The 26,268-nt window shown below is 34.3% G+C and overlaps 1 long non-coding RNA gene across 1 annotated transcript in view; it reads left to right on the forward strand.

Moving 5' to 3' along the window:
• LOC141555271 (uncharacterized) overlaps nt 1-26,268 on the forward strand; it is a 109,784-nt gene that overhangs the window by 54,190 nt on the left and 29,326 nt on the right. Inside the window, exon 2 of the long non-coding RNA XR_012486136.1 lies at nt 24,837-24,904. This is a non-coding gene — a long non-coding RNA (uncharacterized LOC141555271). The remainder of the gene's footprint in view (nt 1-24,836; nt 24,905-26,268) is intronic.

Consider the following 26,268-nt stretch of genomic DNA (forward strand, 5'->3'; position numbering starts at 1 on the left):
TTAAGGATATCTATTTGGAGCTTATTTTAGATTTACATATTATAGGACCTAAAAGTTCTGATGGTAAAGCTTACATGATCTCTCCTGATTTAGCATATAATCTCATAATGTGATTTTAGTTAATATATGATGTAGTTTTTATATTAAGGGCTTTTGATCCAGTGGGGACAGTCTGTAAGTAACTTCTAGGTTCCCCTTTTAATCTTACTATTGTTACTTTACATTGGCTCCTTATAAATTACTATATTAATTAAAAGAGAATGGTGGTTCAGGGGAGCAGAACAAAGTATAATTTTAATGCAAAAAGCATCAATGATCCTCACTGACTATACCAGATTCCATTAAAGTTAGCAGTTCCTGGTACCTACTCAGCTCCTCACTTAGTGGCAAATAATTGTTTTTAATATCTAGACATTTATTAAAAGTTTTATTTTTCCAACAATGTAAAAATCTTATAAATTCTTGATTTGCTTCATTGGTATTTTCATCTCCAAGAAGTAGAGGAAAAATAAAAAAACTTGAAAATTATGAAAGAAAGTAATCATTCTTAGAGTATATAATGGTAAAGGAAGGGAGATAACACACCCACATACAGACATACGTATACACATATATATGTTGATATACATATATGTGAGACTACTATGCCCATTTCCACTTGTCATCTATTTCTTTGTATCTTCCCTCATAATCCCAAGTCTTTTGATGTTTTTCTAAATCAACTACAATGGCAAATAATTTAACAGAAACTTAAAACTAATTTCAGGAGGGATGGACAATCACTAAAGGCCTTTGCTTGGCAATCCTAGAAAATTTTCTTTCATAACTATCCAGAGACCTTCATTCTTCAAAAGAGAATTCATTAGTAAAGTCCATGGTAGAGGGGGTCTTTGTGGGGATCAGAAGTAGGAAAAAGTTACTGAAAAGATGGGACAAAATGATGAAAATACTGAAGCAATGACTAAAGAAAGGAAAATAATGTAATGAAGACACATTATAGCAGGAGTTCTCAAACTATGGCCTGCAGGCCAGATGTTGGTCACTGAGGATATTTATGCATCCTGCTGGGTTATGGCAAATGGGTTGGGTCCAGACAGAGTGTGAGTTTTTGTTTTTACTATAGTCCAGCCCTCCAACAGTCTGAAGGACAGTGAATTGGCCCCCTATTTAAAAAGTTTGAGGACCACTGCTTATAGGGTAAGAAAATCCCAGGATAAGACTCCAAAAATGAATAATTTTGCAAAACCCACAATCAATCATTCAATCAATCAAGAAATACTGATGTATCAGATATTGTATTAAATACAAGGTATACAAGGCAAAATGGTCTGTGTCCTTAAGCTTCTTACATTCTAAGGAGGGGTACTAGATATATGTATATTAGTATATGTAAGAAGCACGTAATGGGAAAATATTATTTATTTTTTTTCTAAAAAAGGAAATATATAAGGGATACACAAAATAACTGTGAGTGGGAAGATACTAGCAGTTTGGGAGAATGAGAACTCCAAATTTTTGGCAGGCCTTATCAAAGCATTGAAGCAAGAGATAAAAAATGAAATTCCTTAGAGAAGAATCTGGGAAAGCTTAGCAGAACTGTGGAAACCCTAAAAAAAAAGAAAGAAAATTCAAAGATTCAGTGTTGTTAAGAAATGTTAGAGCAAAGTTTAACTTGAAAAACACTTAAGATATCAGCTATAAAAATAATCAATCTGTAAAACAGAACTAAGAATCAATGGCAGAAAATTGTAATAAAACAACAAATAAAATAGCATATTTTAAGAAATCATAGAATTCTACTATTTAATTAATTAAATGAATTGGAATCAGGAATCAAAATAAAAACTGACCAATTCCAAATGTCATTATCAAAGAGAAATCTCATTTGTAGCATACATGTGATTTTTAAAGTCCAGAGTTCCAAGGTCAAAGTGGTTAGAGAGGAGATGATATACCAAAGAACCAGTCAAAATTACATGCCTTAACTCCAAAAAAGGAAAGGAAAGATTAGACCACAGCATATTAAAATTAAGGGAAATTAGTGTAAGGAAGTTAATCTTTCAGTAACCTTCTCCCTTAGAAAGGTCAGAATATAATCACAAGATATAAATGAAGTGTTAAACTAACTTTATACACATTGACCCATTTGTGAAGTATGAATAGCTCTATGATTGAGTCAGAAGGGAACAAGTTAATTGGCCGAGCAAATTAGCTATGCCATTGGGCACTTGAAATAGATTAGCCCTGGGGAATGAGAGGGATTCAAGGCTCAGATAAGTTTTGTGGAAGATACTTCTGTGGGGGAAAAAAAGGGATTTTTCTCTGCTCCTTCTCTTTACATAAATCATTTCACTAGGAATATATCCAGAGGAAGATATATACAGTAGTTCAAGATTTCACTGGTTTGAGAGCATCCGGTGGAAGATTCAGAGCAGACACACTCATTAGATATACACAGACATAGAAAGACAAAGCCTCAAGGAAGGAAGTATCTTAAAAGAATAGGACTTTTGAAAACAGAGAAAAAAGCTGACTATGGAGAAGGGCAGACTCTGGGGGTCCATTTGAACAACCTATCAGAGATGCTGCACCCTTAGGGAGCTGCTTGAAGACTCTTACAAAGAGAAAATAGATGTCTAGCTTATACTATATCAGCCAGAATTTAAAAGTTTCTTATGCCACAGATGTATCTTAAATGTATGTCTTAGTACCATTGTGTTTTATATATATATATATATATATATATATTTGTGGGAGAGTATGACTCAAGTTTTTGTGGGGAATTACATTTAGTTAGTATGGGTTTTTTTAATCTCTTGATATTTTAGCAAAACCTTTGGTAAGAGTTATTGATTGATTGTGAATGAGAAGCAGACCAGTGGAGTCTGGTGAGCTATAGATATAGGAATGCAGCATCACAAGCTAAATTCCCCAGGACTTTTAAGAGTAGTATCCACCTTCTGGGAATTAATTAGCATGTTATGAGAGAAACCTCAGAGGATACTTGTTAAAAAATTATGTATCTAAGACCCTTAAAATCTATGTACTTATATGAATACTTTCCCATCTCTACACAATTTTTATGAGAACAATGTCAAGAACATATTTCAAGGGCACCTTTGATTAAGTTATGAGAAAAAAATACACAGGCTTTTGGAAACAATATTTTACAGCAGACCACAAATTTGTGAATACATATTTGACTAAAAGGTAGAGAGAATACAAGATTTTACTTTGTCATATTTGTTGACTATTAAAAAAACTCATTTAATTCAGTACATCAATATTGAAGATTTTCCTTCCATAGGAAGGCTTTCATGCACTTGTTAAAAATCACAAATTTTTTCTTAAATGATGACAGAGATAACTATTTGACATAAAGTGTAACAACAGAAATAGCTGATTATTAAAATTATGGGAGACATAAAGCAAGGAACTTAATCTCAACAACATTATTTGTCACTGTTATGCATAAAATTCAGGCCACAGAAATTGAATGTAGGATTCCTCAAGAATAATGGAGTTCTCTAGCTGCTCCTAATTTCTGATGGCATTTTGTAGATTGAAACAAGCCTTAGAATGGTGTTGAATTTCCAGATGGGATCTAGAAACACACAAAATAATTTATTCTAACACCCATGTGGGAAAAACTAAGTGGATGAAGGCTATTTATAGGTTAAACTGACAATTAGTTCAACAGGAAATCTATATAATTGATCTATCAAAATATGTATCTTTAATAAATTCTTCAACTGGACAATAAGTGATATCTGGCATTTAATAGGAGGAGAGTGAACAGTACTCAATAACTTTAGGCTTCTCCCTCAAACAAAAGGCTATCATTTTAATACAAATGTTTTTTGATGATATTCTCTCTGCTAACCATACAATACAATAAATAACATGTTATGATTATATTAGGATTATTTTTCTTTAGGAAAAAGGATTGTGAAATTTGAATAAAATATATTTTCTTTCAAAAATTAAGTAACATTAAAAAAAGTCATAGTGGATGATTGCTAGTTATAGACTACCCACTGATTCTAAATTCTCTTCTTCCTCTAATTCATGTGTGATGGAATTTTATTAAAAAGGAACATAGTTGGCAATAAAACAATTGGCAATGTTGGTTGAACAACTGAACTGGATCCCCTGATGCTAGTTTGCATCTCTAATGTTGATACTGATAATGATTATGTTGGAAGGGGAAAATGCTAACACAGCTGCCAGCCTTGATTCTTACCCTATTATTGCAAGGATTGTGAGAGTGAGTGACTATAGTTTGGGCAACTCTGAAAAATGAGTTTGAAAGAAATTGGAGCATGAAAAGAAAATTAAACCAGACCAACTTCTATGTTCAAAGTATAAGTGACAAGCAATAATAAACCCTTGTCAACCTGATTAGCATTAAGCAAAGGGTGTGAACTGTACTTGGCATTCCCCCCTCTCCCCGAATTTCTTATACCTTTAAAAAATTAATTTCTTACAGCTTTACAGAGCTTTATAGAGTTACAATAAAACATTTTTCCAACTGAAACTTATGTGCCATTGCAATTAAACAAATATTTTATAAATTGCCTACTTTGTGAAGTGAACACACAAGTACTTATGTAAAAGACATGAAAGCTGATTTCAAGTAGTTTATAATCTATTTAGTTGAAAGCACACTACAAAGTATCAAAGGATAATTCTGTTATTCTTTCTTCTTATTGGGCTGGGTGACATTGAACTTATGCTTTTTCTTTGAATCTCTTTGAAATCTTCTTTGAAACACTTACCTTAATAGTAATAAAGAAGTTTGAAAGAGAGGTTTTGGGGAAAAGATAAAGTGTTTTTTCTACAAAAGTTGAATTTGGGAAGCTAATGGGATATCTGGTGCAAGAGTTTGGAAAACAGTTTCTGATTGGAGGACTGGAGCTCAAGAGAAAGACTGGAGATGGATATTATATACAGATCTATGAATCTTTGGCAGAGAGATGATAACAACCCATGGGAGCTGATGTGTTCATCACTGGTATATAAAAAGAGGGTCCATGACAGAGTTTTAGGGGATACATATCTTATCATCCAACCTGCCCAAAATATAAAAGACTTCACAGAGGACATGGCATTTGAAGTAGGTCTTGAATATGAATAATAATAATACAAATGTCCAGTTTATAAAGTGCTTTATTTTATAATTTTTTACATTGATTTTATTATTTGATCCTTGTAACAGTCTTATCATACTGTGTTATTAGTACCCTCATTTTATAAATAAAAAAAGTGAGTTTTAAAGAGATTTAGTGACTTTCTCAGAGTTACACAGCTAGTATACATCTAAGGTAAGATTTAGAGCCATACCTTCATGATTCCAAGTCTAGAACTCTTCGGATACTGTAACATCTCTTTGATATGGTGGGATAATTATAATAATAGAAATTCAAATGGAATTTTAAGGTTAACAAAGCACTTTATATACATTATTGCTCTTGATTTTCACAATAGTTCTGTCACAGGTACATATGGTATTTTTATCCTCAGTTTGGAGGTGAGGACAACCAACAGGTAAAATAATTTACTCAAGGCCACACATTTTATAAGTGCAAGAGGCTGAATTCAAAGCTAGGTCTCTCCTGACTTTTAACTTTGAAACAATAGATAGAAGCAGGGGGAAGAAAGCAAATCATTTTTCATTTATGTGATATGCAATGTAATGGATTTGGAGTCAAAAAGAAGTGAGTTTGAATCCTGCCTCTGACATTCACTAATTGTGCAACCCTCAATGACATTTTTTTCTTTTTTTTTTTTTTTTTTAAGGCTGGGGTTAAGTGACTTGCCCAGTGTCACACAGCTAGGAAGTATTAAGTGTCTGAGGTCATATTTGAACTCCAGTCCTCCTGAATTCAAGGCTGGTGCTCTATCCACTGCGCCACCTAGCTGCCCCCCCTCAATGACATTTTAACCTCTGCTAATGTGCTTCTTCACATCTTAAATGGGGGTAAGAATATGACTTAGTTCCCAGGGTTGTTTTAAGTATCCCATGAGATAGTATAGGTAAAGTACTTTACAAACATTAAAGCATATATACACATATAGCTATTATTATTATTATTAATTATTGAATTTATCAGTATTCAAAGAGAAGCAGCACATTGTAGTGAATAAAATGTTAGCCATGGAGTCAAAAAGTCCTGGGTTCAAATCCAGCTTTTGATATTTACTAGCTGTGGTATCCATGGACAATTAACCCAACCATTCAGTACCCCAGACAATTCTAAGAATTATTACTGATTTTTATCATTGAAAAAAGCTTTTTCAAAAAGAATTTCTCACACTAATGAAATCACATAGTTGGATTCTTCCTTCTTACTCCAACTAGCAAAGGAAAACAAAATAGAGTTTTATACAAGAACCATTATACCAATAGTGTTCCAGAAATGGATATGAATATCCATGTAAATTTGGATAAATAAATAACTAGGTGTGGAGAAATTTCCAGTAATGACCCTAAAATTTCCAAGTCAATGGTGAATGCCTTCAAATGAATTGACTCTGTTGTAACCCTGACATCCTTTTTTTTTTTTTTTTTTTTTTTTTTTTTTTTTGTAATTGGCGTTAAGTGACTTATTCAGAGTCAAACTGCTATTAATTGTTGTGTCTGTGGTTGGATTTGAACTCAGGTCCTCTTGATTCCAGGACCTGTGCTCTAACCACTGTGACATCTAGCTGCCTTCTGATATTCATTTTAGTTAGAAAAAAATGTTTTGCTGGTTGGTATCTACTCTGCAACTTATTGTCTTAGAGAACTGAATAAAGTACTTAAAGGTTATATGATATGACCTGAGTTGCATAGCCAATAGATTGCAGAAGTGGTCCTTGAATCTCTTCCTGTCTTCTCTCCCTTTTATGTGATATTGTCTCTCATAGTTATAGCTAAAGCTAGACATAGATCTAGATACAAGATAGGAGCTACACCTAGGAATTCACTGGTATAGGAAACTTCCAAATTCCATTTACTAATGAAGATCTGCATCTTTGCAATTTATAGTATTATTGCTTAGAATATTGAGAAGTTAAGCAACTTGCTGAGGATCACCCAGGATGAATATGTCAAAGGTGGAACATGAATCCACCTTTAGGTCAGATCCCAGTTCACTATTCCAAGCTGCTATCTCTCTTTAGGTAAGTCAGTCATTAGGGAGCCAGATGAGACATCCTTTCCTTCCCAGAGAGCTTGAGATATGAAATCCACTGTTGCCAAAACACATATGGCCATTTAAAGTTATTTCAATAGCTGTTGGAAATCATTTAGAAGTTTTGTATATTAGGAAAAGGAATGATTTTTTAGTAAACATGTTATGAATCACCTAAAGAAGTAATTTTGTAGTTGTGCTAAAGTAAAATGATTGGTTGATTGTGGTCCTTTGTTCTTGAAGAGTACCAAAATGACATCACCATGTTGATATTAAGGTACAGTGTGTCCAACTGTGGCTGATCAGATGACTATAAGTTTGGAAGGTTTTTTATCATAAGTTAGGCACAAATAGTCCACATGCCCATGGAAATGTCTCCAAAAATGTGTATCTCATGTTTCTTTTGAGCTGCTGAAATTCTGCTTCATTCATAAAATACAATGCCTCTGATTCACTCAATCAATTCCATATTTCTTTAGAGAGACCTTGAGGATGTCATTGTATTGCTTTTTCTGACCTCTGTGTGAGCACTTGCTCTGTGTGAATTCTCCTTAAAGTGGTCTATTAGGTAACAGCACATCTGACACTCCAACAGTGTTTGAATTGCAGTATCTGCAGTAGAGTTTGAATGCTTGGCAGTTTAGCTTAAGAAAGGACCTCAGTGTTTGGTACCTTTTCCTGCCAGATGATCTACAGAATCTTTTTAAGATTATTCATATGGAAGCAATTCAGTTTCATAGGCAAACAAGAATGAGGTCAGTACAATGGCTCTGTAGACCTTCAGTTTGGTAGGCTGTATAATACTTCTCTCTCTTACTTTCCTTCATAACTTCCCAAAGAGCTAACTCTGGTAATATGTGTATCAATCTCATCATCTACATGTGCATCCTTGGAAAGTATGCTTCCAAGATAAATGAACTTATTCACAACATTCAAAGCTTTTCCATTTGCTATAATCGATGATTTCACATATGGATGGTAAAGGGCTGGCTGGTAGAAAATCTCTGTTTTTTTGGTGTTGTTAGGCCAAAATTAGCACAAATAACAGAGAACCAATCTATACTTTGCTGTAACTCAGTTTCAGAGGCTTCATTGTTTCCACAATCATGCAATAAGTTTCCTTCCAGTTTAGTTTTGGCTTTTTAGTCTTTTTTGAATTAAATAAATTTACCAGTATCAGTGAGATACCTGGCTTTGATGTCATGTTTGTCATTATTGAAGATGTCTGAAAATCTTGGTAAAAAGAGCATGCTAAAAAGCTTGGGAGCAAGGACACAGCCTTGTTTTATTCAACTGGAGGTTAGGAAAGCATGAGAGTGTTGTCCATTATCCAGAACCCGGGTAAGCATATTGTCATGAAATTAAGTAAAATGATAAGAGTAATAATACCTTTCACAAAACTTATGTCACATAATTCCTCTACACCTTGACTCCCTTATTTGTAAACTGAGAATGTAGAAGAGAGATCCTGGATAAGTCTGCCTACCTCTTCTATAAAATGAATTGGAGAAGTAAATGATTAAACCACTTCATCTTTGTCAAGAAAATTTCAAAAGGGGGTAAAGAACTGGACATAACTGAAAACCACTAAACAAGAATGGTGGAAGTAACACTCATTTTGATGTCTGAACTTTGAGTCCTGCTTCTTCTACTTCCTGTGTGACCTTGCTTAAGGTTTTCAAACAATTAATCAATAAATAAACATTTATTCAGCGCCTACATATGCTTGGCACAGTGCTAATTAAGCACTAGAGGTTTTCTCATTTTTTGGAAGAAAGATTTGGATAGATTAATATGAAAGTCCCTTCCAACTGTAATTTCTACAGCTCAGTGATCCTGTGAATATGAAATGAGAATGAAATAGGTAGAAGAAGCACACAACTCTAAAGTTCTAAAGCTCTGTGGCACATCACAGAGGTTCTTCAGTACATCACAGAGGAGCCAAAGAAGGAACTGCATTTCATTGGAAAAGTATGAAGATAAGTGATTCTAATTAGAAAGAAACAACAACAAAAAAAAAGGTACATCAAATAAGATACCAGATACTGTATGTAAAGCTAATTAGTTTTTTAAAAGTTCTTTTTTTCCCTAATCAGTACCAGAAGATTTGTGATTTCTTACTCTCTAATCTCTGGATGTAATTAGAATGTGTTTTTTTCCCTAAGCAAGACTTAGAGAAGCAATTTGCAGAAAATATCAAAAGATGAACTGAATAATTGAATCCTTTATCTTTCTCTTTATAAATTTTGGCTGTTGGCTAGATCTAAACAATAGAAAGCTATAAAGGTTGCAAGACACTTTACATAGGATCTTATTCCTTCCTTCCCACAACTCAATTTAATAGTTATTATTTTCTCCATTTTACAGATGAAGAAACTGATCATGAGAAAGTTAAATTAATTACCCATGATCACATAGCTAACAAGTGCTAAGGTATTATTTGAACACACATCTTCCTAACTTCAGGTCAAGCACCCTTTCCACTATTTCACACTACTAAGTGGAAAATAAATGATTTGGTTAACCTGTTTTTTATTTTTCATATTTTTTCCCCGGTTGCTTTTTAATATAGGAAACTGAAGGTTTGTTCAAATGACTTAACTCCCTGATGCAAAGACATCAGCTACCCAGAATGATGAGTCATAATTGGGTCATTTTAGGATTTTAAATCACAGAATCTGATCAGAACTCTGAAGTGGGTAAATTTTAATACAAAATGAAATCTAAAACTACGTGTATAGAAATATTGAAAGAGAAAAAAAATTCAATTCTGCCTCCATCGTATCTCTTTCATCTTTCTCTCCACTCACCTGGCAACTTCCCTAATTTAGGGCTCAACTGGCCTATTTTAAGACTATGAATTGTTATCCTTGCATTCTACATGCCCATTCTACATGCCCATTTTCCAATCTATCTTTCATATAGTTGTGTCACTCCCTGGTCCAAAAGTTTTACTTGCTCTCTGTTATTTTGAGGTTAAAATTCCAATTACTCAGGGTGGTATTTAAAGCCCTTCACTAACTGGCTGCTTCACTTAGTTCAATTAATTAATCCCCTTTGGCCAAACTGTTTTATTTGGTGTAATCCATTTACAGCTCTATGCCTTTGCACTGGTTTGCTTTGCCTAGAATGTACTCTCTCTTCATCTACACCCTCTTAGGATCCTTAACTTTCTTCAGGGCTCATTTCAGTTGTCACCTCAGACAAGTACCTAAGGCACATGGTTGTTAGTGATCACTTGACATCTACATCTATGTTTAAATATTGACTCCTGAGTAAGGTATATGCTTCTTGCAGGCAGAGGCCATTTAAAACTTTTGAATCCCTAGGGTCCAGTAAAGTGCTTTATACATAGGAATTTAATAAATTTCGTGATGAAGTTGAGTTGTTAGCTTTCACCTTCCTTGGCCACGACCTTAACATGGCCATTTATTCTCATCAACACTGAGATGGTGGCTAATGGCTATGGCAAAGATAGTAAGAACCTTTAAAAAAGATAACTGATCACTCCACTTTAGAATTTCTGATAGAGAAAGAAGGAGAGCCAGGCAAGCATAGTCAGACATGTACCTTAGATTATGGTAATTAAGATTTAAAAGTGTTTAAAAAAGAATAGGTAGGAAACCATATATTAATATTCAATACGGAATGTTAGGTCAGGAGGTATGCAAAGGTCTTATAAAAGTGAGGTTTTCACAATTCAAAGAGAAATAGTTTTGATGAGAGAAAATAGTTATCACTTAAAGAGAATGATGGAGATACATATGGAGTTCTACTTAGATTTTAAGAAAAAGTATAAATGATGGAAGCAATGAAAGATAATGACATGTGATTATGAAAGCCTGACATAGATTTGTAAAATAACATCAGAATAATAGTATTCCTTCAAGATAATTGGGGCTTAAGAGTGTGGCACTCCCATGATCTGGAAAAAATCCATGTAAATTTTTTTGGTCCTCCCTTCATACTAGAGAAATGTGAATATTTTTCTTTTTCTGTTATGGTGTGTTTATTGTACTTTATTGTAAAATTAGGTTGATTTTATACAATATTTTATACAATATCATACATATTTTCTTTTGCATTTCTGAGTTTCTAAACTTTTTTTCTGTGTTATATTCTGGCCTTTGAATGTTGGCTATGGTTTCCACCTCCCCACAATTTCTATTTAAATTCTTAAGCCAACATATGATATAAACTGTGATGGGGAAGATTATGATGTGGAAAGGATAACTGTACAAAGAATGAGTCAACAAGAAAGGCTGAAGATTAAAAAAGTTTCAAAAATATATATGAGGGAGAAAACAGGAGAAAAGAAGGTATAGGATTCATGCTTAGGATAGATAAGATGATGATAATGAATGATGGAGATGAAATAGAGGCATTAACTTTTATTTTGCTTTGCTTTTTCAATGAAGAAAAAATGATTGTCAGATAGGAAAGGATGGAGTCATAGAGGCTAATAAAGCTATTTTCCATGATAATTAGGAAGTTGAGTCAGGGACAATTAATTAAAGTTTCAAGTGAACTAGATTCTATAAAATCAAGGAAGTGTTTCTACAAGTTGAGCTGTATGACTTCAGAAGTTCCTTTCTACTCTGAGATTCTATGATGTATTTGGTAAAGTTTTGTTTGCCATGTGCTGTGTGGCCCACTGGAGGAGTAGGTTTATTCCTTTTGAATAGACCCATGGCTTTTATACATTTGTGATTTTGTCAATATGGTTACTTCCTCTAATGGTACAGATTACAACCTAACCAGGACTTAGGGTTATGTGTGATTTTTGACTTTTCTCCCCTCTAAATCCTCCACAGGAGATTCCTTCAACATATTGGAAAGTTTTTTTCTACATCTCTGGACATTTTGTGGATAGCTATGGAGGACCCATGCTGCTTATCATTTGAATAGACTCCTTTTTATGTCAAACTTTTCCTTGAAAATTATTTTGCAGTTTCTAACTACTATGCTGAAACCTACTCATGTTCATTAAACATCTCTCCATTATTTTCTGGGTGACTTGGTATTTGTATTTTTTTGGAAACTATAGTATTCCATGACTTGCAACTATATAGCATCAACTGGAAGAATTTTTTTTAAAGAAGAGTCTATCTTTCACAGAGAAGGTTAGGGTCATTGAAAACAGAGAAATTTCCCCACATACATTTCAGTTCACTGTTTTGGTCTTATTTGATTCTTGGACTAGTTCACTGTACATCCACAGCATCTGTCTAAGATTTTAATTGATCAGTTCTTTGGATCATTTAATTGCATATTGTAGTATGAAAAATAGGCATTCTTTATTTTCCTTTTGTGATCAGTGATACTGAACTTTTTTGAAAGATAGTAAATCTTATGATCTATGGCAATGAAATTGATAAATAGCAGCAACTAGGAATGATTGGAGATTTCATGATTTACAGAGAATCTTTTTTTCTATTTATATACTGCACTGTACATTTTCTATGACAGTGGCAAACATTATTGGCAGGCTAATACTGCCTTGTATGATATTAATGTAACCCTTGGCTCTGCATGTACAATATAGACTGGATTCAATGTTTAGTTCGTTCTCCTTCCTCCTGCCCCTTCCCCCAAATCATAGCTACTTTCTTGTTTTATTTCCACACAAATTTTCCTCTGTGAATGTGAGAAGAGAGTATCAGAGTGGCACTTTGTGAAGATCACAGGGGTTATATACTGTTAATATTATTTTAATGACAGATATGTACTACCTCATCTATTCCTGATCCTTGTTATCTTTGTCTAGTCCTAGAACATACCTAGTTTTCTCACAGAGGTTTTAAGTGAAATTTCTTTGCAAATATGTGGTTTTGATATGGGAAATCTAAATCAATCAGTGAATGTTTCTTATTTACATGATCCTTAAGCTTAAGATTCATTGCAAACAGATAGTCCCAGACTATTTATCTATGGCTGTGTCTTATACATTATCCCACTGAAAACTTCTTAAAGTCCCTATAATCCTATATTAATTTAATTTAATACAATGCAATTCAATACAACTTTAATTGAGTAGCACAATTAGTTAGATGTCTGTCTATCATTTGCATAGCCATGAACTAGAATGCAGGGAATACAAAACAAGAGTAGGAAAACTGACTCTTTTTCAGGTGCTCCTATTCAGTAAACCTAATAAGAAACCATTAAATATAGATTAGCTTCCTAAAATATGCTCATGGAAGATGAAGTGGAGGACCTAAAAGAAATCCAAGTTAAATTTGCTGTCCAAGTATAGTTAAAGAGACAAGAAAAGTATTCAGTGAAACAGAAGTGAACAGTACCAAACAGAATTTGACTAAGTAATAAATTGGAGTGGAATTAAGATGGCAGAGAAAAATGAGGAAAGTACCTGACCTTTCTCCAGTTTCCTTTAGAAACGATGTTAAATCAATTCTCTAAATGTATTCTGGAGCACAGAACCCACAAAAAACGGAGTGAAACAAATTTTCAGTTTAAGATAACTTAGAAGGACTTGAGGAAAGGTTTGTCTCATTTGGGTAAAAGGTGCCTGTAGCCCAATGCATACAATGTCCAGGAAAGCCCTCAGGAGGCTCTTAGCTGTAGCACAGACCAGCAACTAAAACTCTTTGATCCTGGCTCAGCATATTATTGACACAGCAACTAGCTGTGAAGCCTAGAGCTCCAGCCCAAAAGGCAAACTGTCAGCCGTAGGACCCTCAATACAACAGAACAACTAAGGATAGGGGAGGCACCCCAGGACAATGAACAAGCTGCCAACACCTGAGAAAGTGAATGATCAGGCCCTGGCCTCCAGCACATGAAACATTGGACAATGACCTCTGTGTTCCAGGAGCAGAATTCAATTTTAAAAGTCATGAAATAATTTTTAAAGTGAGCTAAAGAGAACTGACCATTGAAAGCTACCCCGGAAATAAGGAAGATCAAAACACAAACCCCCCAAAAGAAAAATAATGTCAAAATTCTTACATTGAAGCCTCAAAGGGAAAGATAAATTGGTCTCAAACTCCAAAAGCCATTTTGAATATCATACAAAAAACAAGGAGTTTTTAAAAAGAGTATTGTATCAGAAGAAGAGGAAAGGGAGAGGAAGAATAGGATAAATTATATCACATTGAGAGGTGCAATAAAGCTATTACAATAAAGGGAAAAGAAGGAGAGGGTGAGCATTGTTTGAACTTTACTCTTATCAGATTTAGTTCAAAGAGGAAATAGCAAACACCTACGTGGGTATAGAAATTTGCATTACTCTTTATGGAAATAGGAAAGGAAAAGGAAAAGAAAAGGGATATGGAAATAGGAAAGGAAAAGGAAAAGAAAAGGGACAAGGTGCTTATGGAAGACAGATGGAAGGCAAGGCAGAAATAAGAGGGGAAAGAAAAGGGATGGAGTATGCTGACAGAAGGGAGGACAGATTGAGGGAGATAGTGATCAGAAACAAAACAGTGGTTAAGAGGAACAAGGTGAAAGAAGAAAGAAAAAGTATAAACAGGGACAAAATAGAATGGAGGGAAATACACAATTAGTAACCATAATTGTGAATGTGAATGAGATGAATTCTCCCATTAAATGGAAGCAGATAGTAGAATGGACTAAAAAAGAGAATCCTACAATATGCTGTTTACGAGAAACACATTTGAACCCAAAGATGCATATAGAATAAAGGGAAAAAAAAGGCTAGAACAGAATATGTTGTGCTTCAGATGAAGTAAAAAAAAAGAGGAGGAAAGTAGCAAGACTTATTTCAGACTATGCAAAAGAAAAAATAGATCTAACTAAAAGAAATAAGGAAGCAAACTACATTTCGCTAGAAAGTACCTCAGACAATGAAGTAATATCAATACTAAACATATATACACCAAATGGTATAGCAACCAAATTCTTAGAGGAAAAGTTAAGTGAGAATAGACAGCAAAACATACTCATAGGAGACTTTAATATCCCCCTTTCAGAAGTAGGCAAATCTAACCACAAAATAAAAAGAAGCTAAGGCGATTGAGTAGGATTTTTGAAAAGATAGAACATGAAAGGCAAAGGAGAAATAGAAAAGATACATCAATTACTACCTGAAAGACATCTCAGGAAGAAAACTAATAGGAATATCATAACCAAGTTTCAAAGCTCCCATATCAAGAGGAAAATATTGGAAGCAATAAAAGGAAAACAATTTAAAAATAATGGAGCTACGATAAGGACTTCACAAGAACAATGAGGAAATGGAACTATCACTCTTTGCAGATCATATGATGCTATCCTTACAGAATCCTAAAGAATCAACAAAAAACGACTTGAAATAATTAACAACTTTAGCAAAGTTGCAGAATACCAAATAATCCCACACAAATAATCAGCATTTTTATATATTATCAACAAAGCCCCGCAGCAAGATAGAAAGAGAAATTCCTTTTAAAATAATTGTAGACAACATAAAATTATTTGGAAGTCTCCCTGCCAAGAGAAATCTAGGAACTATATGAACCCAATTACAATATATACATCACACAAATAAGGTCAGATCTAAACAATAAGGAAAATTTCAATTGCTCATGGGTAGAATAAGCTAACATAATAAAAATAATAATGGTACTTAATTTATTTATTCAGTGTCATACTAATGAGGGAAAGGAAAGGGGGAACCCCATTTCTCGGCACATAGATAGTAAGATAATCCCATGAGGCACAGTGTTCCCTGTAAATGAATTTACAGGCCCAAAAACCTATATTGATAAATAAAAGGTTTATTGTAGAAATTGGAAGTAAAGCTCAGTTAGAAAGACGCCAGGGCCAGAGGTGGCCACTAGGCAGGCAGGAACTCTTACATGGTCGGTAGGATACCATGTGTTGGCTGGGAGGACTCCTGCAAAGAAAGCGCTCCGGCTCGTTTCTTTTAAACCTAGAAAATGATGGGCAGTACCCCTAAATTCTTGGCGGACTTTTCAGTTAGCTCAGATCAGGTGAGGGCTGGGGAAGCTGAGCTGATGGTGGGGCTGGGCCTGGATATTCAAAGAGTGCCTTTGACCAGGATTTGTGAATCAAGGTCAGTCATGGGTTGGGCAATTAGAAAGGAATCTTAAAGGGACCTCAACCCCCATCAATACCAATTAAATTACCAAAAATTATTTTATGGAACTAGAAAAAATAAAATTTATCTGGAAGAACAAAAACATCAAGGGAATTAATAATTAAAAATGCAAAAGAGAGTATAACAGACCTAAAACTTTATTATAAAGTGATAATCATCAAAGATAGTTGGTACCAAGGCAGCTAGATGGTTCAGTGAATAGAGCACCAGCCCTAAAGTCAAGAGGACCTGAGTTCAAATCTGGTCTCAGAACACTTAACACTTACTAGCTGTGTGACCCTGGGAAAATCACTTAACCCCAAATGCCTCAGTTAAAAAAAAAAGATATTTGGTACTGACTAAGCAATAGATTGGTGGATCAGTGGAATAGGGATTTTTATGAACTGGGGAATGGCTAAACAAGGTGTAATATGTGAATGTAATGGAATAATATTGTGCTATGAAAAATGATTAGTAATTGGTTTTCAGAAAAACCTGGAAAGACTTACCTCATCTGATGGTGGCATTAGGAGAACATTGCACATAGTTCTTCTCAGAAATATAATGATCCAAGACAATTTCAAAAAACTTATGATGAAAAATTATATCCACATTCTGAGAAAGAACTATGGAGTCTGAAAGCAGATTGGAGCATACTATTTTCACTTTTTTTGTTCTTTTTTTTCTTATGGTCCCCCTTTCTTCTGATTTTTTTTTCAAAATGACTAATGTGAGAAAATGTTTAACATGATTGTACATGTATAATCTATATCAGAAAGCTTGCTGTCTTGGGGAGTGGGAAGGAAGAAGAATTTGGAACTCAAAATCTTATAAAAATAAATGTTGAAAACTATCTTTACATGTATTGGAAAAATATTAAGTGGGAAAAATAAATTCATACAAGAAGTCAGAGAGTAGGGGATCCCATTATTTAACTCCCTCCATAATATCTTTTGTTTCTTCAGCTTTATTCCCCTGATCATTTTCCTGGGATTTTATGACATTCTTTATTAGGCCATTATAGCCTTTCCTACATTTGGTCTCCTTGCCTCCAGCCTCTTATCCCTTCTCCCTGTCTGTCCTTCTTCCTGCCACATTATAGCTTCTCATTATACATCTCTGTTCACATTTTAAAAAAAGACAATGGTTTCCAGTTATCTTCCTATGACTTTCCACACACACACACACACACACACACACACACACACACACACACACATATACACAAAGAGAGACAGAGAGATAGACAAAGACAGAAATAGAGGAGTGTGAGAGGGAGGAAAGGAAGGAGAGACAAAAACAAGGAAATAGAGAAAGCAGAGAGAAAAAGAGAGAGATGGGGAGATGTTGCATTTAAGGCTTGCTGTAGAAGTTGCAGGATATAAAATAAATCTACATAAATCATTAGCATTTCTACATGTTAGCAACAAAATCCAGGAACAAGAGATGCAAAGAGAAATTTCATTTAAAATAACTATAGATAACTTAAAATATTTGGAAGTCATGGGTAGGCTGAGTGAATAGAATGAAAGTGACAATTCTACCTAAATTAATCGATTTATTCAGAGCCATACCAATCAAATTGCCAAGAAATTACAGAGCTAGTAAAAATAGTAACAAAGTTCATCTGGAAGAAGAAAAGGTCAAGAATTTCAAGGGAATTAATGAAAAAAAAAATTCAAGGTAGCCTAGCTTTACCAGACCTAAAACCATAGTATAAAGCAATAGTCATCAAAACTATTTGGTACTAGCTAAGAAACAGATTAGTTGATCAGTGGAATAGGAATAGGTTCACAAGACACAATGGTCAATGACTATAGTAATCTAGTATTTGATAAATCCAAAGACGCCAGCTTCTGTGATAAGAACTCACTATCTGACAAAAATTGCTTGGGAATTTGGAAAATAGTATGGCAGAAACTAGGCACTGACCAACACCTAACATCCTACATAAGGTTGAAATAGGTTCATGATTTAGACATAAAAGTGATACTACTATAAGCAAATTAAGAGAACAAGGGATAGTCTACTTCTCAGATTTGTGAAGAAAGAAGGAATTTATGACCAAAGAAGAACTAGAGAACATTATAAAATGTGAAATGGATAATTCTTATTATATTAAATTTAAAAAATTATACAAACGAAACCAATGCACACAAGATTAGAAGGGAAGCAGAAAAGTGGGAAAAAATTTATATCCAGCAGTACTGATAAAGACCTCATTTCTACAATATATAGAGAATTGACTCAAATTTATAATACAAGCCATTCTCCAACTGACCAAAGGATATGACAGACAATTTTCAAATGAAGAAACGATTTGTAGTCATATGAAAAGGTGCTCTAAATCACTATTGATCAGAGAAATGCAAATTAAGATAATTCTGAGGTACCCCTACACACCTCTCAAATTGGCTAAAATGGCAGGAAAAGATAATGATAAATGTTGGAGAGAATGTGGCAAAACTGGGATACATTAGCACATTGTTGGTGGAGTTATGAACTCTCTTTAGAGAGTGATTTTGAACTATGCTCAAAGGGCTATCAAAATGTGCATACCCTTTGATCCAGCAGTATTTCTGGGTCTGTATTCCAGAGATTATGAAAAAGGGAAAAAGACTCATATGAGCAAAAATGTTTGTAGCAGCCCTTTTTGTAGTGGCAAAGAATTGTAAATGGAGTAGATGCCCATTAATTGAGGAATGGCTGAAGAATTTATGGTATACGAATGTTATGGAATATTATTGTTCTATAAGAAATGATCAGCAAGATAATTTCATAAAGGCCTGGAGAGACTTACATGAACTGATGTTAAGTGAAGTTAGTGGAGCCAAGAGAACATTATACATAGCAACAACAAAATTATGTGATGATCAACTCTGATGGATGTGGCTCTTTTCAACAATGAGGTGATTCAGGCCAATTCCAGTAGACTTGTGATGGAGAGAGCCATCTACATCCAGAAAGATGACTGTGTGGACTGAATGTGGATCACAACGTAATATTTTCAACTCTTTTTGTTGTTTGCTTTTTTCCCTTCATTTTTTCCTTTATGATCTGATTTTTCTTGTTCAGCATGATGAATGTAGAAATATACATAGAAGAATTGCACGTGTTTAACATGTATTGGATTACTTACTGTTTAGGGGAGAAGATGGAGGAAGGGAGTGAGAAAAATTTGGAACACAAGGTTTTGGAAGGGAAAATGTTGAAAATTATCTGCATATATTTTGAAAATAAAAGCTATTTAAAAAGTTTTCTGTGCTTTGCTTCAACCTAAATTTGTTACAGCTGTTCCAATCTTCTCCCTATCCTGTGTCCTTTGCTTCAATCAAACTCATCTACTTATAATTTCCTAAACAATCTGAAAATTCATGAATGAGCATGGGCAGGAACAAACCAGAATATGGAGGGATCTGAAAGTTAAGAACAAGACTACAATCTGGTTGGACAATTATGTTGTTTCTAAAACAATTTTCAGTTAACACAGAAAACTTAAGGTAGGATTGGATTAGACTACAAGAAATATTTTGGTGAATACCTTTCTTGTTTCTCCATTTGGGATTTTGTTTAGAGCTGGAAGGATTGCAGAATCCCAAATTTTAGAATCTTTCCTTAAAAGACCCACAAAAGCCAATGTTTACCTGGCTAAGAATCACTTGCCAATATTGCCAACAATATCCCTTGCTTGAAGTTATTAAATTAAAAGAGACCTACCATCTCTCCAGACAACCTGTTCTGTCTCTAATTCTTAGGGAATTATTTTATTCTTTCTCCCTATCAAGTAGAAACCTATCTCTTGGAAGTTTCTTTTTATTGCTTTTAATATTGTCCTCTAGGACCAAGCTGAAGCCCAATACCTCCTTCATCAAGGTGGCACCTATCCCACTCCTTTTCCTCACCCCTGCCAAATATTCCATCCTTCAAATAATTTTTGAGATCTCAATGTCTTTCATCATTCTGGCTTTCATCTAGACATTTTTCAGTTTCTCAATATTCTTTATAAAATGTGGGACAAAGAAATGAATAAAATAGTCCAGATGAGGCTATCCTCTCATCCAAGATATTTTCAGATTTTCATGATTCTTCTGTCCTCAGATTTTTCTACTTGTTTGGCATCTGGTTCATCTTCTATATCACCTAGCTATGATTTACCCAGTGTTCTATCTTAGTCTTTTTTTTTTGTCTTTCAATATTTTACTTGGTGACTCTAGCAGCTCCCATAGATTTAATTATCATCTCTATGTATTGTAGTTCAGGTATTTCAGTCATGAATGACTCATCACAACCCCTTGTAGGGTTTTCTTGGCAAAGAGAGGGGTTTGCCATTTCCCTCTATAGATTATTTTATAGATGATAAAATGGGTGCAAAGATGGTTAAGTGACTTTCTCAAGTTCACAGTTAATAAATGTTTGAGGCTAGCTTTGAACCCAGGTCTTCCAGACTTTAGTTTTGATACTTTATCCACTGTCCCACCTAGTTACTCCTGTCTTTGTGGATGACTCTAAGATATCAAAGTTTGTTATCTTCAATTCTAGTCACTTTCCTGAGCTTCAGAGCACTTCACCAATTCCATGGTAGACATTTCAAGCTGGGCATTCTACAGGCATCTTAAACTTAATAGGTCCAAATCAGAACTTTTAAACTTGATCAAATCCATTCCTTTTGAAATTTCCCATTTCTATTGAGGGTATTTCTCCTTTTTTAGCCATACAGGATCTCAATCTTGGCATTATTCTCAATTATTCCCTTTCCCACATTTGATTTAAATTAGTTCCCAAATCTTCTTTTCTTTCCTACTATCATATCATTTTTCACATCTGACTTCTTCCTTCTACTCATATAGTCAACATTCTAATTCAGGCCCCCATCATTCCTCATCTTGATCTCTGTGATAGTCTTAATGGGTCTCTCTACTTTAAATCCTTCCCTTCTGTAGTTCATTGTGTCCAAAACACTGCCCAAAGCAGTTAAAGTAATTTTAGTCTGACCATCTCATTCTTCTGAAGCAGCCAATAGTTGTAGTGGATAAAATGGTGAGCCCAGAATCAGAAAAATCTGAGATCAAACTCAGTCTTAGACACTTACCAACTATAAAACCTCTGTCAATCTCAGTTTCTTTTTTTAAATGAAAATATTATGCTTTGATCCACATTCAGGCTCCATAGCTCTCTCCCTGGATACAGATGACAGTTTCTATCACATCTATAAGAAATGCCTTGAATCACTTCATTGTTGAAAAGAGTCAAGTCTATTATAGTTAATCATCACATAATCTTGTTACTAAGTACAGTGCTCTCCTGGTACTGTTCACTTCACTTAGCATCAGTTCATGTAAGTTTTTCCAGGTTTTTATGAAATCAGTCTGCTCATTATTTCTCATAGAATAATAATATTCTATCACTTTCATATATCATAGCTTATTCAGTCATTCACAAACTGATAGGCATCCACTGAATTTCCAGTTCCTTGCCACTACAAAAGGGACTGCTAGTAACATTTTTGTACATGTGGATCCTTTCTTTTTCTTCTTTTATGATTTCTTTGAGATATAGACCCAGTAGAGTCTTAGTTTTTTCAACCATAAAACCAGGATAATAATAGCATCTATTTCACAAGATTGTTGGGAAGATAATTGCATTTGCACAGCACTAAATATGATGCTTGGTACATAGTAGTCCCTAAATAATAAAAATAATAATAACAATGCAATACATACTTATTTCTTTCCCTATCTCTCATTTCCTTCTTCTGCTTAATGAACTTCTCTATTGTCTCTCATTCAAACTAAAGATTTTTTGATTTGGTATTTAAAGTCCTTCCCAATCTGTTCCCAACCCACTTTCTCCATAATTATTATACATCATTCCCATTTTCATATTTTTTGATCCAGCCAAAATGGCCTTGCTGTCCATGCTATTTTTTTTAACATATGATATATTTCCCATCACCATACTTTTGCATTGCCTGAAATGCATTCCTTTACTTTTGCCTTAGAATTTCTTATGGCCTCAAGCTCAGCTCAAATACTACCTTTGCATTAATTAATTTCCAATTCCTCAAACTACTAGTGCCCTATTCCCCAAATTTACCTTATATATATTTACCTTGTATATAATTATAGAATTTTATATAATTATATAATTATAAAATATATAATTATATATATTTACCTTGTATATAATTATAGAATTTACCTTGTATATAATTATAGAATATGGTTTCCCACAATAGAATGTAAGCCCTCCTAGGGCAGAAACTTTTGTTTTTGTTTTTATTTTCCCAGCACCAGCACAATGCCTGAGATATAGTTAATACTTAATAAATGCTTGTTGATTAACTATCATCTCCTATATTGTAGATTTTCTGCCACCCAAATTTGCATTAGTTTGTAATGCAATATCACATACATCATCTTTCTCTGCTATTGACTTGCACCCTTCTAGACTGAATTCCTTTGGGGAAAGGACTGCATCCCATAACCCAATTCCTAGTATAGTTCTCTACATACTCCTAATAATTATGGGTGGGTGACTATATAATTATGAGATATTTGCTCTTTAAACAATTTTATATAAAACTATTTGAAGAGTGAAGACTCTCTAGAAGTTATTTAAGGTCAGCACAAGGAGGGAAAAGTTGCAGCAATCTGGCTGATTAGCAGGGAAAGGAAGCTTATATAATATTGTTGACCACATGATGTCTAGCTCTTAGGTCACATATGCAGCTCTTTAACACAAATTGCTGGAATGCAAATATCTGGCTTATTTAGTGGATGAAAATCTATCCCCATTTTTGATCTTAAAGATTACAGTAGCTTTGCTTCTCTGAAAATGTATTTCCTTAGGCATCAGCTACATTAACTGTAAAATGAAGATCATGCTTCATGATCTCTCAGATGCCTTCCAGCTGCTCTGACATTTTATCATACTAAATAGTCTTTCTATTCTTTCATGCCCATTGCCCTTGCACCTCAGAGGAAAAAACACCTAATTTTCTCAATATTTATTTAAAAGCCAATATTTTTCTTTCTCCAACAAACATACATACACACAAGCACAATTTGCTAAAACCCCATGGTCCTAAGCAAAAGTACATTATTTTCATAAATCTTAATTTGAATTGAGTTCAGATAGTGTCTCTTTGTAGAAAAGGTAAGATAACTGATTAAAAGTAATGAATATTGATTTTACCTCCACTCTTTTACCCTAAGTTCTTATATATATCTTTTCTCACCACTTTCCTGAAGGCAAGAAAGACATAGACCTAGAGTCTGAGGGAAAACAGAAATTTTAGATGGAGTTCTTGTATGTGCATGAAAAGAATTCTGATCTCACATTTGTCAGTGTTCAATCTGGTTTACAGCAAGGGAAATCTTTATTCATCCAAGGCCAACTGCCTTCCCCTTGCCTTCCCCCTCACATATATTCATTTTTATTTTTAAATTTGTAGAACAAAACAAGTATTTTCACAACATAGTATGATAAAAAGATGATTGCTTAATTCCATCAAACAAGATGCCCTGGATGAAATTACCACCTGGTGTCTCCCTAAATTGTTGTTAAGTCTTTCAGTCATGTCAGATTCTTTGTATCCTGTGACCCCATGAACCATATTGTCTGTGGAATTTTCTTGGCAAAAAGAGTGTGGTGATTTGTCATTTCCTTCTCTCATAGATTAAAGGCAGGCAGAGGCTAAATTACCTGCCCAGGTTCACACAATTAGTAAGTCTCTGAGACCAAGCCATCTAGGTGCTTCTTTTATAGCTTCTTTTTATCTATTGTCTTCTCCAGTTAGAATGCAGGCTCCTTGAGGACAGGAACTGTATTTTTCCTCATTTTGCATATTTAAAGCTTGCAATAGTGCCAGCCATAGAGTAGATACTTAATAAATGTTTACAGAAGTATAGAGCTCAGTTTCCAACTAGATAAAGAGAGTGATTTAGATTAGATTAGATGTTATAGCGATATTGCAGAAGGAGGTTCAGACCCTGACTCTACTACTTATTAACTGTTTGACTGTGGCTTGTCCATATCATCTCTCTGGGTAAAATGAAAGAGTTAGTGTCTAGAATCTCTGAGGTATTTTCTATCTGCTATTCTATAAATCTCAAGATTTGTGTCCACAGTATATTACTAAATGGCATTTAAAAAGCTCTTTAAATTTTGGAAAACATGTCACATATATTATCTCATTCAAACCTCACAATAACCTTATGAAGGAAATTTCACAATTATTATCTACATTTTATAGCTAAAGAAACAGAAGCTTAGAGAGAAGTACTGTAGGTTTTTAATAAATCCTTATTAAGTTAACTAACCTTAATCACATAATCAACATATTTCCATGTTAAGATGTCAACTTATGCTTTCTTAACCATAATTTCAATGCTCCATTCACAATGACACACTTTTAAATAGGCTTGCTGGAATGCCTTTTTGAAATTTTCATTTTCTTTTCTCTTTTAAAAATATGGTTGGTTTTTATTTCACAAAGTTATTATGTTCTTTCTCCAGATTATCACAATGAATACTACTACTATTATTATTTCCAACTTTAGATTATTATCTCAAAAATATTTGTTTTTCTCTTTTTCCAGTCATCTTACGAAGTAAAGCTGGCAGATGACTGACTGAAATAATATAGAGACCTTGACTGTACAGTGATGTGAGTAGTTTTCACTTCTTGAAATACTTATACATTCTCTCTACCTCTTACTTTCCCTATTATTAGAGAGGGCAACACCATCTTCTTATCCCTCAGACTCACAACCTAGAAATCATCCTTGACCCTTCTGTCTTTCATCATTCTCCCCACTCCCACCCTACCCCATATCCAATCTGTTGCCAAGGTTTATTGATTTCACCTGTGCAATATCTCTCCAATATTCCTTCTTTCTGACATTGACATGACCTTGATGCAGGCAGACCCTCATTTCTTCACACCTTTATTACTACAATAGCCTGCTGCTGAGTCTGCCTGCCTTAAGTCTTTCCCCTCTTCAATCTATCCTCTTTTCAATCATCAAAGTGGGGGGTCTAAGCATGTGACACATATATTATTTAAACAACAGTAGGTCCCTATTGTCTCTAGGATCAACTATGAAATGCACGCCCTTTTTTTGGTATTTTAAGTCTTCATAATAACCCAGCTCCTTCCTACCTTCAAATACCTTAGCCCCCAGTAGGTACTCTTTGATAATGGCTTCCAAGCTGTTCCAAGAATAATATTTCTTGACTTGGGCATTTTCTTTGACTATTCTCCATGTTTGAAATGATCTCTCTTCTCAACTTTGCCTACTGGTTTCCCTGGCTTTCCAGGGAAAATCCCATCTTTTGCTGTAAGCTTTTTCCCTCTGAGATCCCTCCCAGTACTACATCTATAATCTTCACATCCTTTTTTCAGTTCTTCTGTACTAAGACCTTTCCCTGTAAGTGAATGTATGGAAAAGGCATTTATTAAGAGTCAATAGTAAGATAACTAGAGTAGATAGATAAATGGGATATAAAGCATGATGAAGTTTGGGCCCGGGGTAAATATATTGTGCTATATGAATTCTTATAAACTTTTATGTGAATCAAGGAAGTCAGTCCTAGGATGAGAATTTCAAAGCTAAGTAGATGAACTTCCTCTGTGACTTGGAATTTCTTGAGGTTTAGTCCAGAGACATGCTACTGAGATGCGCAGAAGTGAGGCAGCAGGAAAACTGATGGCATGTTGCATGCGATTTTCATGGAACAGGTAGAACATGATGGAAGTAGGAAGAAATGAGAAGAATCTCCTAACCAAAATCTCACATAGTATTTTTGCAGTTTTACCCTGAGGTTTAGTTTAAAGGGTACTTATTTGGTTAAACCAGAGTCATATAGGAATTAAAGGTAATTTTCTTACCATATCTCAGATTAGACTGAAGCAGCCCAAAATTAAGGAGAGGAGAATCAGTTCCAAAGATAGATTTAAGTATGTCTTTTGACTTTCCTAGTTAAATGGTAGGTAAAAATGGCTGGAGTTTACATCACAAAAGAGGAAAA

This window comes from Sminthopsis crassicaudata, chromosome 2 (genome assembly GCF_048593235.1).
Source record: "Sminthopsis crassicaudata isolate SCR6 chromosome 2, ASM4859323v1, whole genome shotgun sequence".
In the NCBI taxonomy this organism is placed as follows: Eukaryota; Metazoa; Chordata; class Mammalia; order Dasyuromorphia; family Dasyuridae; genus Sminthopsis; species Sminthopsis crassicaudata.